Source organism: Muntiacus reevesi, chromosome 10 (genome assembly GCF_963930625.1).
Source record: "Muntiacus reevesi chromosome 10, mMunRee1.1, whole genome shotgun sequence".
Lineage (NCBI taxonomy): Eukaryota > Metazoa > Chordata > Mammalia > Artiodactyla > Cervidae > Muntiacus > Muntiacus reevesi.
This window is the reverse complement of record NC_089258.1, coordinates 16,114,294-16,126,438: the sequence shown is the minus strand read 5'-3', so window position 1 is coordinate 16,126,438 and position 12,145 is coordinate 16,114,294. Positions and strand designations below refer to the sequence as shown.

The 12,145-nt window shown below is 38.9% G+C and overlaps 1 protein-coding gene and 1 non-coding gene across 3 annotated transcripts in view; one reads left to right on the top strand and one right to left on the bottom strand.

The window, feature by feature from the left end:
- Window positions 1–12,145, bottom strand: part of CENPP (centromere protein P) — a 227,883-nt gene that overhangs the window by 214,463 nt on the left and 1,275 nt on the right. The window lies entirely within an intron of this gene.
- LOC136143894 (U6 spliceosomal RNA) lies at window positions 4,737–4,843 on the top strand. Its single transcript, XR_010658402.1, has one exon. It is a non-coding gene; the product is annotated as a U6 spliceosomal RNA (small nuclear RNA).

Below are 12,145 nucleotides of genomic sequence, written 5' to 3'. Positions count from 1 at the left end.
CAGGTATGACCTAAATCAAATCCCTTATGATTATACAGTGGAAGTGACAAATAGACTCAAGAGATTAGATCTGATAGACAGAGTCCTTGAAGAACTATGGACAGAGGTTCATGACACTGTACAGGAGGGAGTGATCAAGACCATCTGCAAGAAAAAGAAATGCAAAAAGGCAAAATGGTTGTCTGAGGAGGCCTTACAAATAGCCGAGAAAAGAAGAGAAGTGAAAGGCAAAGGAGAAAAGGAAAGATATACTCATTTGAATGCAGAGATCCAAAGAAAAGCAAGAAGAGATAAGAAAGCTTTCCTCAGTGATCAGTGCAAAGAAACAGAGGAAAATAATAGAATGGGAATAATGGAAACAGTGAGAGACTTTATTTTTCTGGGCTCAAAAACCACTGCAGATGGCGACCTCAGTCATGAAATTAAAAGACGCTTGCTCCTTGCAAGAAAAGCTATGACCAACCTAGACAGCATATTAAAAAGCAGAGACATTACTTTGCAAAAAAGATCCGTCTAGTTAAAGCTATGGTTTTTCCAGTAGTCATGTATGGATGTGAGAACTGGACTACAAAGAAAGCTAAGTGCCGAAGAATTGATGCTTTTGAACTGCGGTGAAGGAGAAGACTCTTGAGAGTCTCTTGGACAGCGAAGTGATCCAACCAGTCCATCCTAAAGGAAATCAGTCCTGAATATTCATTGGAAGGATCGATCCTGAAGCTGAAACTCCAATACTTCGGCCATCTGATGCAAAGAACTGATACATTTGAAAAGACCCTGATGTTGGGAAAGACTGAAGGCAGGAGGAGAAGGGGACGACAGAGGATGAGATGGTTGGATGGTATCACCGACTCGATGGACATGAGTTTGAGTAAGCTCCAGGAGTTGGTGATGGACAAGGAAGCCTGGTGTGCTGCAGTCCATGGGGTCACAAAGAGTCAGACATGACTGAGCAACTGAACTGAGCTGATTCTCTTGTGTATTTACTATCATGGTTTGATTTCTAAAAATTAAATAGATAAAGCTAATGAAAAAAGAAAAGAGGTAATCTGCATATACATAAGTTCCTTCCAAGTGAATACTAAACAACGTCACAGCAAACTATGAATGAAAATTGATAAAGAGAACTAAGTAATCACACTAAAGGACAGACATGCAGAACTCCAGAAAGAAGATGTGGCTGAGAAAGGGAAAACTGGGGAGTTATTGGTTAAAGGGTACAAAGTTTCTCTTCGGTACAGTGAAATCATTTTATAGATGGATGATTGTATAATACTATGAACTAAACTATATACTTTAAAAGGGTTCAAATGGCAACTTTTATGTTATATATATATTGCCAGGAGAAAAAAAAAGATACCACATTGAAAATCGCAGTAATCCAACTCTATGCCCCAACCAGTAATGCTGAAGAAGCTCAAGTTGAACTCTATGAAGATCTACAAGACCTTCTAGACCTTCTAGAATGAACACTCAAAAAAGATGTCCTTTTCATCAACAGGGACTGGAATGCAAAAGGAGGAAGTCAAGAGAAACCTGGTGTAACAAGTAAATTTGGCCTTGGAATACAAAATGAAGTAGGGCAAAGGCTAACAGAGTTTTGCCAAGAAAACACACTGGTTCTCAACACATTTTTTCAACGACACGAGTAGACTACACATGGACATCACCAGATGGTCAATACCGAAATCAGATTGATTATATTATTTGCAGCCGAAGATGGAGAAGCTCTATACAGTCAGCAAAAACAAGACCAGGAGTTGACTATAGATCAGATCATAATTACTTATTGAAAAAGTCAGACTTAAATTGAAGAAAGTAGGGAAAACCACTAGACCATTCAGGTATGACCAAAATCAAATCCCCTACAATTATACAGTGGAAGTGACAAATAGATTCAAGGGATTAGATCTGATAGACGGAAGGTCTGAAAGCTATGGATGGAGGTTCATGACATTGTACAGAGGGCAGTGATCAAGTCCATACCCAAGAAAGAGAAATGCAAAAAGGCAAAATGGTTGTCTGAGGAGGCCTTATAAGTAGCTGAGAAAAGAAGAGGAGCTAAAGGCAAAGGAGAAAAGCAAAGATATATCCATCTAAATGCAGAGTTCCAAAGAATAGCAAGGAGAGATAAGAAAGTCTTCTTCAGTGATCAATGCAAAGAAATAGAGGAAAATAATAGAATGGGAAAGACTAGAGATCTCTTTAAGAAAATTAGAGATACCAAGGAAACATTTCATACAAACATGGGCACAATAAAAGATCTAACAGAAATGATATGGACCTAACAGAAGCAGAAGATATTAAGAAGAGGTGGCAAGAATAAAGAAAAGAACTATACAAAAAATATCTTCACGACCCAGAAAATTACAATGGTGTGATCACTCACCTTGAGCCAGATATCCTGGAACAAGAAATCAAGTGGGCGTCAGGAAGCATCACTACCAACAAAGCTAGAGGAGATGATGGAATTCCAGTTGAGCTATTTCAAATCCTAAGAGATGATACTGTGAAAGCACTGCACTCAATATATTAGCAAATTTGGAAACTCAGCAGTGGCCACAGGACTGCAAAAGGTCAGTTTTCATTCCAATCCCAAAGAAAGGCAATGCCAAAGAATGCTCAAACTACCGCACAATTGCATTCATCTCACATGCTAGCAAAGTAATGCTCAAAATTCTCCAAGCCAGGCTTCAACAGTACATGAACAGTGAACTTCCAAATGTTCAAGCTGGACTTAGAAAAGACAGAGGAACCAGAAATCAAAGTGTCAACCTCCGCTGGATCATTGAAAAAGTAAGAGAGTTCCAGAAAAACATCTACTTTGGCCTTATTGATTGCACCAAAGCCTTTGACTGTGCAGATCACAACAAACTTTGGAAAATCCTTCAAGAGATGGGGAATACCAGACCACCTTACCTGCCTCCTGAGAAATCGGTGCAGGTCATGGAGCAACAGTTAGAACCCGACAGGGAACAACAGACTGTTTCAAAATTGGGAAAGGAGTACATCAAGGCTGTGTATTGTCACCCTGCTTATTTAACTTATATTCAGAGTACATCATGCAAAATGCTGGGTTCAATGAAGCACAAGCAGGAATCAAGATTGCTGGGAGAAATATCAATAACCTCAGATACACAGATGACACCACCCTTATGGCAGAAAGTGAAGCACAACTAAAGAGCCTCTTGATGAAAGTGAAAGAGGACAGTGAAATAGTTGGCTGAAAACTCTACATTCAAAAAACTAAGATCATGGTATCCAGTCCGATCATTTCATGGCAAGCAGATGGGGAAACAATGGAAACAATGAGAGACTTTATTTTTTTGGGCTCCAAAATCACTGCAGATGGTAACTGCAGCCATGAAATTAAAAGACGCTTACTCCTTGGAAGAAAAACTATGACCAACCTAGATAGCATATTAAAAAGCAGAGACATTACTTTGCCAACCAAGGTCCGTCCAATCAAAGGTATGGTTTTTTCAGTAGTCATGTATGGATGTGAGAGTTGGATTATAAAGAAAACTGAGCGCCGAAGAACTGATGCTTTTGCACTGCGGTGGGGAGAAAACTCTTGAAAGTCCCTTGAACTGCAAGGATTCAACTAGTGAATCCTAAAGGAAATCAGTGCTTAATATTCAGTGGAAGGACTGATGGTGAAGCTGAAGCTCCAATACTTTGGCCACTTGATGTGAAGAACTGACTCCTTGGAAAAGACCCTGATATTGGGAAGACTGAAGGCAGGAGGAGAAGGGGATGACAGAGGATGAGACGATTGGATGGCATCACCGACTTGATGAACACTGAGTATGAGCAAGCTCTGGCAGTTGGTGATGTACAGGGAAGCCTAGAGTGCCACAGTCCATGGGGTCACAAAGTGTCAGACATGACTGAGTGACTGAACTGAAAAAAAGATAACCTGCATATTCTCATTCGTAACAGTAATTTATTTTGAACAAAATACCATTGGTCCATTGCAATTAATGATGTTATTTTGAATGAACTGGGGTTATAGGTTTTATGGTTTTGTAGTTTATTATTTGTATATTTGCCTTAGTATCATATATTTTTTGCCCAAAACTAGGTGTTCACAAGAAGCCTTTTTTCTTTCAAAGCAAATCTACCCAAAGACTTCAGTTTAAAAGTCAATGATCTAGGATTCTATGAAGATGGCAAAGTTGGAAGAACCAGGAATCTACTCCCCAGTTAGGCAACAACTGCAGAGGCAGAATCTGTCTAATATAACTTTTTTAGAACTCAGGAGACTGCTGAATGCTTGCAACCTCACAGAGAATGCTTAAATGTAAATACAGTAAATTTGGGGCAATTTCAGCTCTTAGTACAGTAGTAACTACCCATGCCTACTCCAAAAACACAGCAGGGCACTGTGCACACATTCTGGGAGCAGTTTGCATACAGCTTAGGGGAGCAAGGATGGGCAAAAAGGACTGTCCCCTAAATACTGGGTATATGTGCTCCAACTGCTGATTGCTGCTTCTGGTCACAGAGATGGAGACAAAGAGGTGGGGAGTTTTTGTTTCAAGCCCCTACCCTCTGACTGAGATAAATTTAAGGATATTAAAAGACCTGCTGCTTTTTGTTTCCCACCCTCATTTTTATCTTACCTTTTTAGGCTTCAGACATTAAAGACTAGGACATGCAAAAATCCATCTAAATATATGGGGAAAATTAGAAAATGATGTACATACTGAAGGAAAAGCTCAGAAAAGACATAATTAGTACTCACTTTGGTGGCACAAATGCTAAAATTGGAACAATACAGAGAATACTAGTAATCCCCCTGCACAAGGATGACATACAAATTTGTGAGGCATTCTGTTTTTTAATGATATGGTTCAATAAAGTATAAGGCACAAATAACAAAAAAAGAAAGTTAAAACAATAACAAAAAAGTACAAATATTGGGGAAGGCAGGGAGAATCTGATTTCTAGAGTTACTACAGTATTAAATTAAAATGTCTAGTGTTCAATAAATATTACAAAGCATACAAAAAGAAAAAAAAAAGTATGGCACACTCAAAGGAAAAAAAAATATTCAAACGAACCTGTCCCTAAAAAGACTTACTGGCAGATATATCAGACAAAAACTTTAAAATAGAAGTCTTAAATGTACTCAAAGAAATACAGGAAGATCTGTAGAAAGTTAAGAAAATGATGTGCAAAAAGAAACCAAAAGAATTTCAGGAGCTGAAAAGTATAATAAATAAAATGAAAAATTCACTAGAGGAATTCAAATGCAGATTTAAGAGTAGAGAAGCATGCATCGGTGAACTTGAAGAGAAGATAATGGATACGGAAACTGAGGAACAGGAAGTAAAACACTGAAGAAACGCGAACACAGCCTAAGTGACCAGCGAGGACACAACCATAAGGACCAATGTATGCATCACGGAAGTACCAGTAAGAAAAGAAAGAGGAAAAGGGGAAGAGAGACTACTTGAAGAAATAATGGCGAAAAATGTCCCTATTTGATGAGTGACATGAATTCAAAAAGCTCACCTAATTCTACCAAGGGTTTAGAGAAGAGCTAACACATATCCTGCTTAAACCCTTCTAGAAAATTGCAGAGGAAGGAAATTTCCCAACCCATTCTACAAGGCTACCATCACCCTAGTACCAAAACCAGACAAAGACACCACAAGAAAATTATAGGCCAATATTACTGATGAACATAGATGCAAAAACCCTCGACAAAAGTCTAGTAAACAGAATCCAACAAGACATTAAAAGATTATACAGCATGATCAAGAGGGCTTTATCCTGAGTATGCAAAAATTCATCAATATACATAATAGATCAATCAATGTGATACACCATATTAACAAACTGAAAGATAAAAACCATATGATTACATCAATAGATGCAAAGAAATTTTTGAAAAAATGAAACACCCATTTATGATAAAAATTCTACAGAAAATAGGCACAGAAGGACTACTTCAACATCATAAAGGCCATATGCACCAAACCCACAACAAACATTTTTCTGAAAGGTGAAAAACTGAAAGCATTTCCTCTAAGATCAGGAACAGGGGTGCCCACTCTCGCCACTACTATTCAACACAGTTTTGGAAGTCCTAGTCACAGCAGTCAGGAAAGAAAAAGAAATTAAAGGAGTCCAGATTGGAAAAGAACAAGTAAAACTTTCACTGTTTGCAGATGATATGACACTATACATAGAAAACTCTAAGGATGCCACCAGAAATTATTAGATGTTGATCAGTTGCTCAGTCATGTCCAACTCTGAGACCCCACAAACTGCAGCTCACCAGGGTTCCCTGTCCTTTACCATCTCCCAGAGTTTGCTCAAATTCATGTTCATGGAGTTGATGATGCCTTCCAACCATATCATCCTGTCACCCCCTTCTCCTCCTGCCCTCAATCTTTCCCAGCATCAGGGTCTTTTCCAATGAGTTGGCTCTTTACATCAGGCGGCCAAAGTATTGAAGCTTGAGCTTCAGCATCAGTCTTTCCAATGAATATTCAGAGTTTATTTCCTTTAGGATTGACTGGTTTGATCTCCTTGCAGTCCAAGGGACTCTCAAGTCTTCCTTCTCCAGCACTGCAGTTTGAAGACATCGATTCTTCAGTGCTCAGTCTTCTTTAAGATCAATGCTCACATCCATATATGACTACTGGAAAAATCACAGCTTTGACTGTGCAAACCTTTGTAGGCAAACAGCTGTCTCAGTTTTTAATATGCTGTCTAGATCTGTCATATCTTTTCTTCCAAGGAGCAAGTATCTTTTCTATCTTTTTTTTCGCAAGTGCCTTTTAATATCATAGCTGCAGTCACCATCCACAGTGATTGTAGAGCCCAAGAAAATAAAGTCTGTCACTGTTTCCACTTTTTTCCCTTCTATTGGAATGGAGTGATGGGACCACATGCCATGATCTTAGTTTTTTCAATGTTGAATTTTATGCCAGCCTTTTCACTTTCATCAAGAGGCTCTGTAGTTTCTCTTTTTTTGTAAGGATGGTATCATCTGCATATCTGAGGTTATTGATATTTCTCCCAGCAATCTCGATTCCAGCTTCTGCTTCATCCAGCCTACATTTTGCATGATGTACTCTGCAGAGAAATTAAATAAGCAGGGTGACAGTACACAGCCTTGACAGATTCACTTCCCAAGTTTGAACCAGTCTGTTGTCCCATGTCCCATTCTAACTATTGCTTCTTGACCTACATACAGGCTTCTCAGGAGGCAGGTAAAGTGCTCAATTATTCCCACCTCTTTAAGAATTTTCTAGTTTCTTGTGATCCACACAGTGAAAGGCTTTAGTGTAGTCAATGAAGCAGAGATAGATGTTTTTCTGGAATTCTCTTGCTTTCTCTATGATCCAATGAATGTTGGCAATTTGATTTTTGGCTGCTCTGCCTTTTCTAAATCCAGCTTGAACATCTGGATGTTCTCGGTTCATGTACAATGGAAACCTAGCTTGAAGGATTTTGAGCATTACCTTGCTAGCATGTGAAATGAATGCAACTGTGCAGTAGTCTGAACATGCTTTGAATTGCCCTTCTCTGGGATTAGAATGAAAACTGACCTTCTCCTGTCCTGTGACCACTGCTGAGTTTTCCATATTGGCTGGCATATTGAGTGCAGCACTTTCACAGAGTCATCTTTCAGGATTTTAAATAGTTCAACTGGAATTACTAGAGCTAGTAGTAAAGGCACAGAATGTAAAATTTATACACACAGAAATTCCTAGCATCCCTATAAACAAACAATGAAAAATTAGAAAGACAAATTAAGGAAACAATCCCATTTACCACAGCAACAAAAAGTATAAAATACCCAGAAATCAGTCTACCTGAACAGACAAGAGATCAGTATGCAGAAAATTATAAAACACTGATGAAAGAAATCAAAGATGACACAAATAGATGGAGAGATACACCATATTCTTGGACTGGAAGAATGAATATTGTGAAAATGACTATACTACCCAGAGCAATCTACAGATTCAATGCAATCCCCATCAAACTACCAACAGAATAGAACAAAAAATTATTTTCCACAGAACTAGAACAAAAAATTTCACAATTTGTATGGAAACACAAAAAGCCTCAAATAGCCAAAGAAATCTTCAGAAAGTAAAATGGAACTGCAGTAATCAATCCTGCTGACTTCAGATTATATTACAAAGCAACATTCATCAAGACAGTCTAGTACTGGCACAAAAATAGAAAGACAGACCAATGGAACAAGACAGAAAGTCCAGAGGTAAACCCAAGCACCTATGGGCACCTTATCTCTGACAAAGGAGGCGAGAATATACAATGGAGAAAAGACAACCTCTTCAATAACTAGTGCCAGGAAAACTGGACAGCTACATGTAGAAGAATGAAACTACAACACTTCTTAAGACCATACACAAAAACAAACTCAAAATGGATTAAAGAATTAAATGTAAGGCCAGAAATTATAAGCTTTTCGAAGAAAACATAGGAAATATACTCTTTGACATAAATCACAGCAAGATCCTCTTTAACTCACCTCCTAAAATAATGTAAATAAAAACAAAAATAAACAAATGGGATCTAATTAAAAGCTTTTGCACAGGAAAGGAAACAATAAACAAGATTAAAAGACAACCCTCAGAATATGAGAAAATAATTGCAAACAACTGACACGATTAATACCAAAAAGCATATAAGCAGCTCAAACAGCTCAGTATCAGAAAAACAAACAACCCAATCAAAAAATGGGGAGAAGACCTAAACAAACTTTTTGAAAGAAGACATACAGATAGCCAATAAACATGTGAAAAGATGCTCAACATCACTAATTGTTAGAGAACTGCAAATCAAAACTACGGTGAGGTATCACCTCACACCAGTCAGAATGGCCATCATCAAAAAATCTACAAGCAATAAATGCTAGAGAGGATGTGGAGTAAAGGGAACCCTCTTACATAGTTGGTGGGAATGTAAACTGACACAGCCACTATGGAGAACAGTATGGAGATTCTTTAAAAACTAGGAATAAAACTATCATGACCCAGCAATCTTACTACTGGGTATATACCTTGAGAAAATCATAACTGAAAAAGACAGGCAACCCAATGTTCAGAGCAGCACTGTTTACAATAGCTAGGACATGGAAGAAACCTAGATGTCCATTAGCAGATGAATGGATAAAGAAGATGTGGTACATATATACAATGAAACATTACTCAAGTATGAAGGGAACAAATTTGAGTCAGTTCTTGTGAGGTGGATAAACCTAGAACCTGTTATACAGAGTGAAGTAAGTCATAAAGAGAAAAACAACCAAAATCACAGAAGACTAAACAGACTGATCGCATAGATCATAACCTTGTCTAACTCAGTGAAACTATGAGCCATGCTATGTAGGGCCACCCAAGATGGACAAGCCATGGTGAAGAGTTCTGACAAAATGCAGTCCACTGGAGAAGAGAATGGCAGACCACTTCAGCATTCTTGCCTTAAGAACCTCATGAACAGTATGAAAAGGCAAAAAGATATAACACTGAAAGATGAACTCTCCAGGTCAAGAGGTGCCCAATACACTACGAGAGAACAGAGAAATAACTCCAGAAGACATAAAAAGGCTGAGCCAAATCTGAAACAATGCTCAATTGTGGATGTGTCTGGTGGTGGAAGTATAGTTTAATGCTGTAAAGAACAATATCGCATAGGAACCTGGAATGTTAGGTTAATGAATCAAGGTAAATTGGAAGCGGTCAAACAGGAGGAGGTGGCAAGAGTGAACATCAACAATTTAGGAATCAGTGAACTAAATGGACAGCAATGGCCAAATTCAATTCAGATGACCACGATATCTACTACTGTGGGCAAGAATACCTTGGAAGAAATAGAGTAGCCCTCATAGTCAACAAAACAGTCTGAAATGCAGTACGCAGGTGCAATCTCAAAAAAATGACAGAATGATCTCTGTTCATTTCCAAGGCAAACCATTCAATGTAACAATAATCCAAGTCTATGCCCCAATCACTAATGCTAAAGAAGCTGAAGTTGAACAGTTCTTTGAAGACCTGCAAGACCTTCTAGAACTAACACCAAAAAAAGATGTCCTTTTCATCATAGGGAACTGGAATGCAAAAGGAGGAAGTCAAGAGATACCTGGAGTAACAGGCAAGTTTGGCCTTGGAGAACAAAATGAAGCAGGGCAAAGGCCAACAGGGTTATGCCAAGAGAACACACTGGTCAAGCAAACACCCTCTTGCAACAACACAAGAGTAGACTCTACACATGGACATCACCAGATGGTCAGTCAGTACTGAAATCAAATTGATAATATTCTTTGCAGCCAAAGATGGAGAAGCTCTATACAGTCAGCAAAAACAAGACGGGGAGTTGACTGTGGCTCAGATCATGAACTTCTTATTGCAAAATCCAGACTTAAATTGAAAAGTAGAGAAAACCACTAGGCTATTGAAGTATCACCTAAATCAAGTGAAGTGAATTCGCTCAGTTGTGTCTGACTCTTTGTGACCCCATGGGCTGTAGCCTACCAGGCTCCTCAGTCCATGGAATTTTTCAGGCAAGAGTACTGGAGTGGGTTGCCATTTCTTTCTCCAGGGGATCTTCCTGACCCAGGGATCGAACCTGGGTCTCCCGCATTGCAGGCAGACACTTTACCGTCTGAGCCACCAGGGAAGCAAATCCCTTACAATTACAGAGTGGAAGTGACAAATAGATTCAAGGGATTAGATCTGATAGACAGAGTGCCTGAAAAACTATAGATGGAGGTTCATAATACTGTACAGGAGGCGATGATCAAAACCATTCCCAAGAAAAAGAAATGCAAAAAGACAAAATGGTTGTCTGAGGAGCTTTTACAAATAGCTGAGAGAAGAGAAGCTAAAGGCAAAGGAGAAAAGCAAAGATATATCCATCTAAATGCAGAGTTCCAAAGAATAGCAAGGAGAGATAAGAAAGCCTTCCTCAGTGATCAATGCAAAGAAATAGATGAAAACAATAGAATGGGAAAGACTAGAGATCTCTTCAAGAAAATTAGAGATACCAAGGGAACATTTCATGCAAACATGGGCTCAGTAAAGGACAGAAATGGTATGGACCTAACAGAAGCAGAAGATATTAAGAAAAGGTGGCAAGAATACACAGAAGAACTATACAAAAAAGATCTTCACGACCCAGATAATCATGATGGTGTGATCAGTCACCTAGAGCCATATATCTTGGAGTGTGAAGTCAAGTCAGCCTTAGGAAGCATCACTATGAACAAAGCTAGTGGAGGTGATGGAATTTCAATTGAGTTATTTCAAATCCCAAAAGATGATGCTGTGAAAGTGCTGAACTCAATGTGCCAGCAAATATGGAAAACTCAGCAGTGGCCATAGGACAGGAAAAGGTCAGTTTTCATTCCAATCCCAAAGAAGGGCAATTCAAAGAATGTTCCAACTACCACACAATTGCACTTATTTCACACACTAGCCAGGAAATGCTCAAAATTCTCCAAGCCAGGCTTCAAGAGTAAGTGAACCGAGAACTTCCAAATGTTCAAGCTGGATTTAGAAAAGGCAGAGGAACCAGAGATCAAACTGGCAACATCTACTGGATCATAGACAAAGCAAGAAAATTACAGAAAAACATCTATTTCTGCTTGATTGGCTACACTAAAGCCTTTGACTGTGTGGATCACAAGAGATGAGAACACCAGACCACCTTACCTGTCTCCTGAGAAACCAGTACAGGTCAAGAAGCAATAGTTAAAATCAGACATCAAACAACAGACTGTTGTTTGAAAACAACAATTTTCAACATTGGGAAAGGAGTATGTCAAGGCTGTATATTGTCACCCTGCTTATTTAACCTATATGCAGAGTATATCATGCGAAATGCCAGGTGGGATGAAGCACAAGCTGGAATCAAGACTGCCAGGAGAAACATCAATAACCTCAGATATGTAGAGGGCACCACCCTTAAAGCAGAAAGTGAAGAGGAACTGAAGAGCCTCTTGATGAAGGTGAAAGAGAAGAGTGAAAAATCTGGCTTAAAACTCAACATTCAGAAAATGAAGGTCCTGGCATCCGGTCCCATCACTTCTTGGCAAATAGATAGGGAAACAGTGGAAGCCATAACAGGCTTTATTTTCTTGGGCTCCAAAATCACTGTG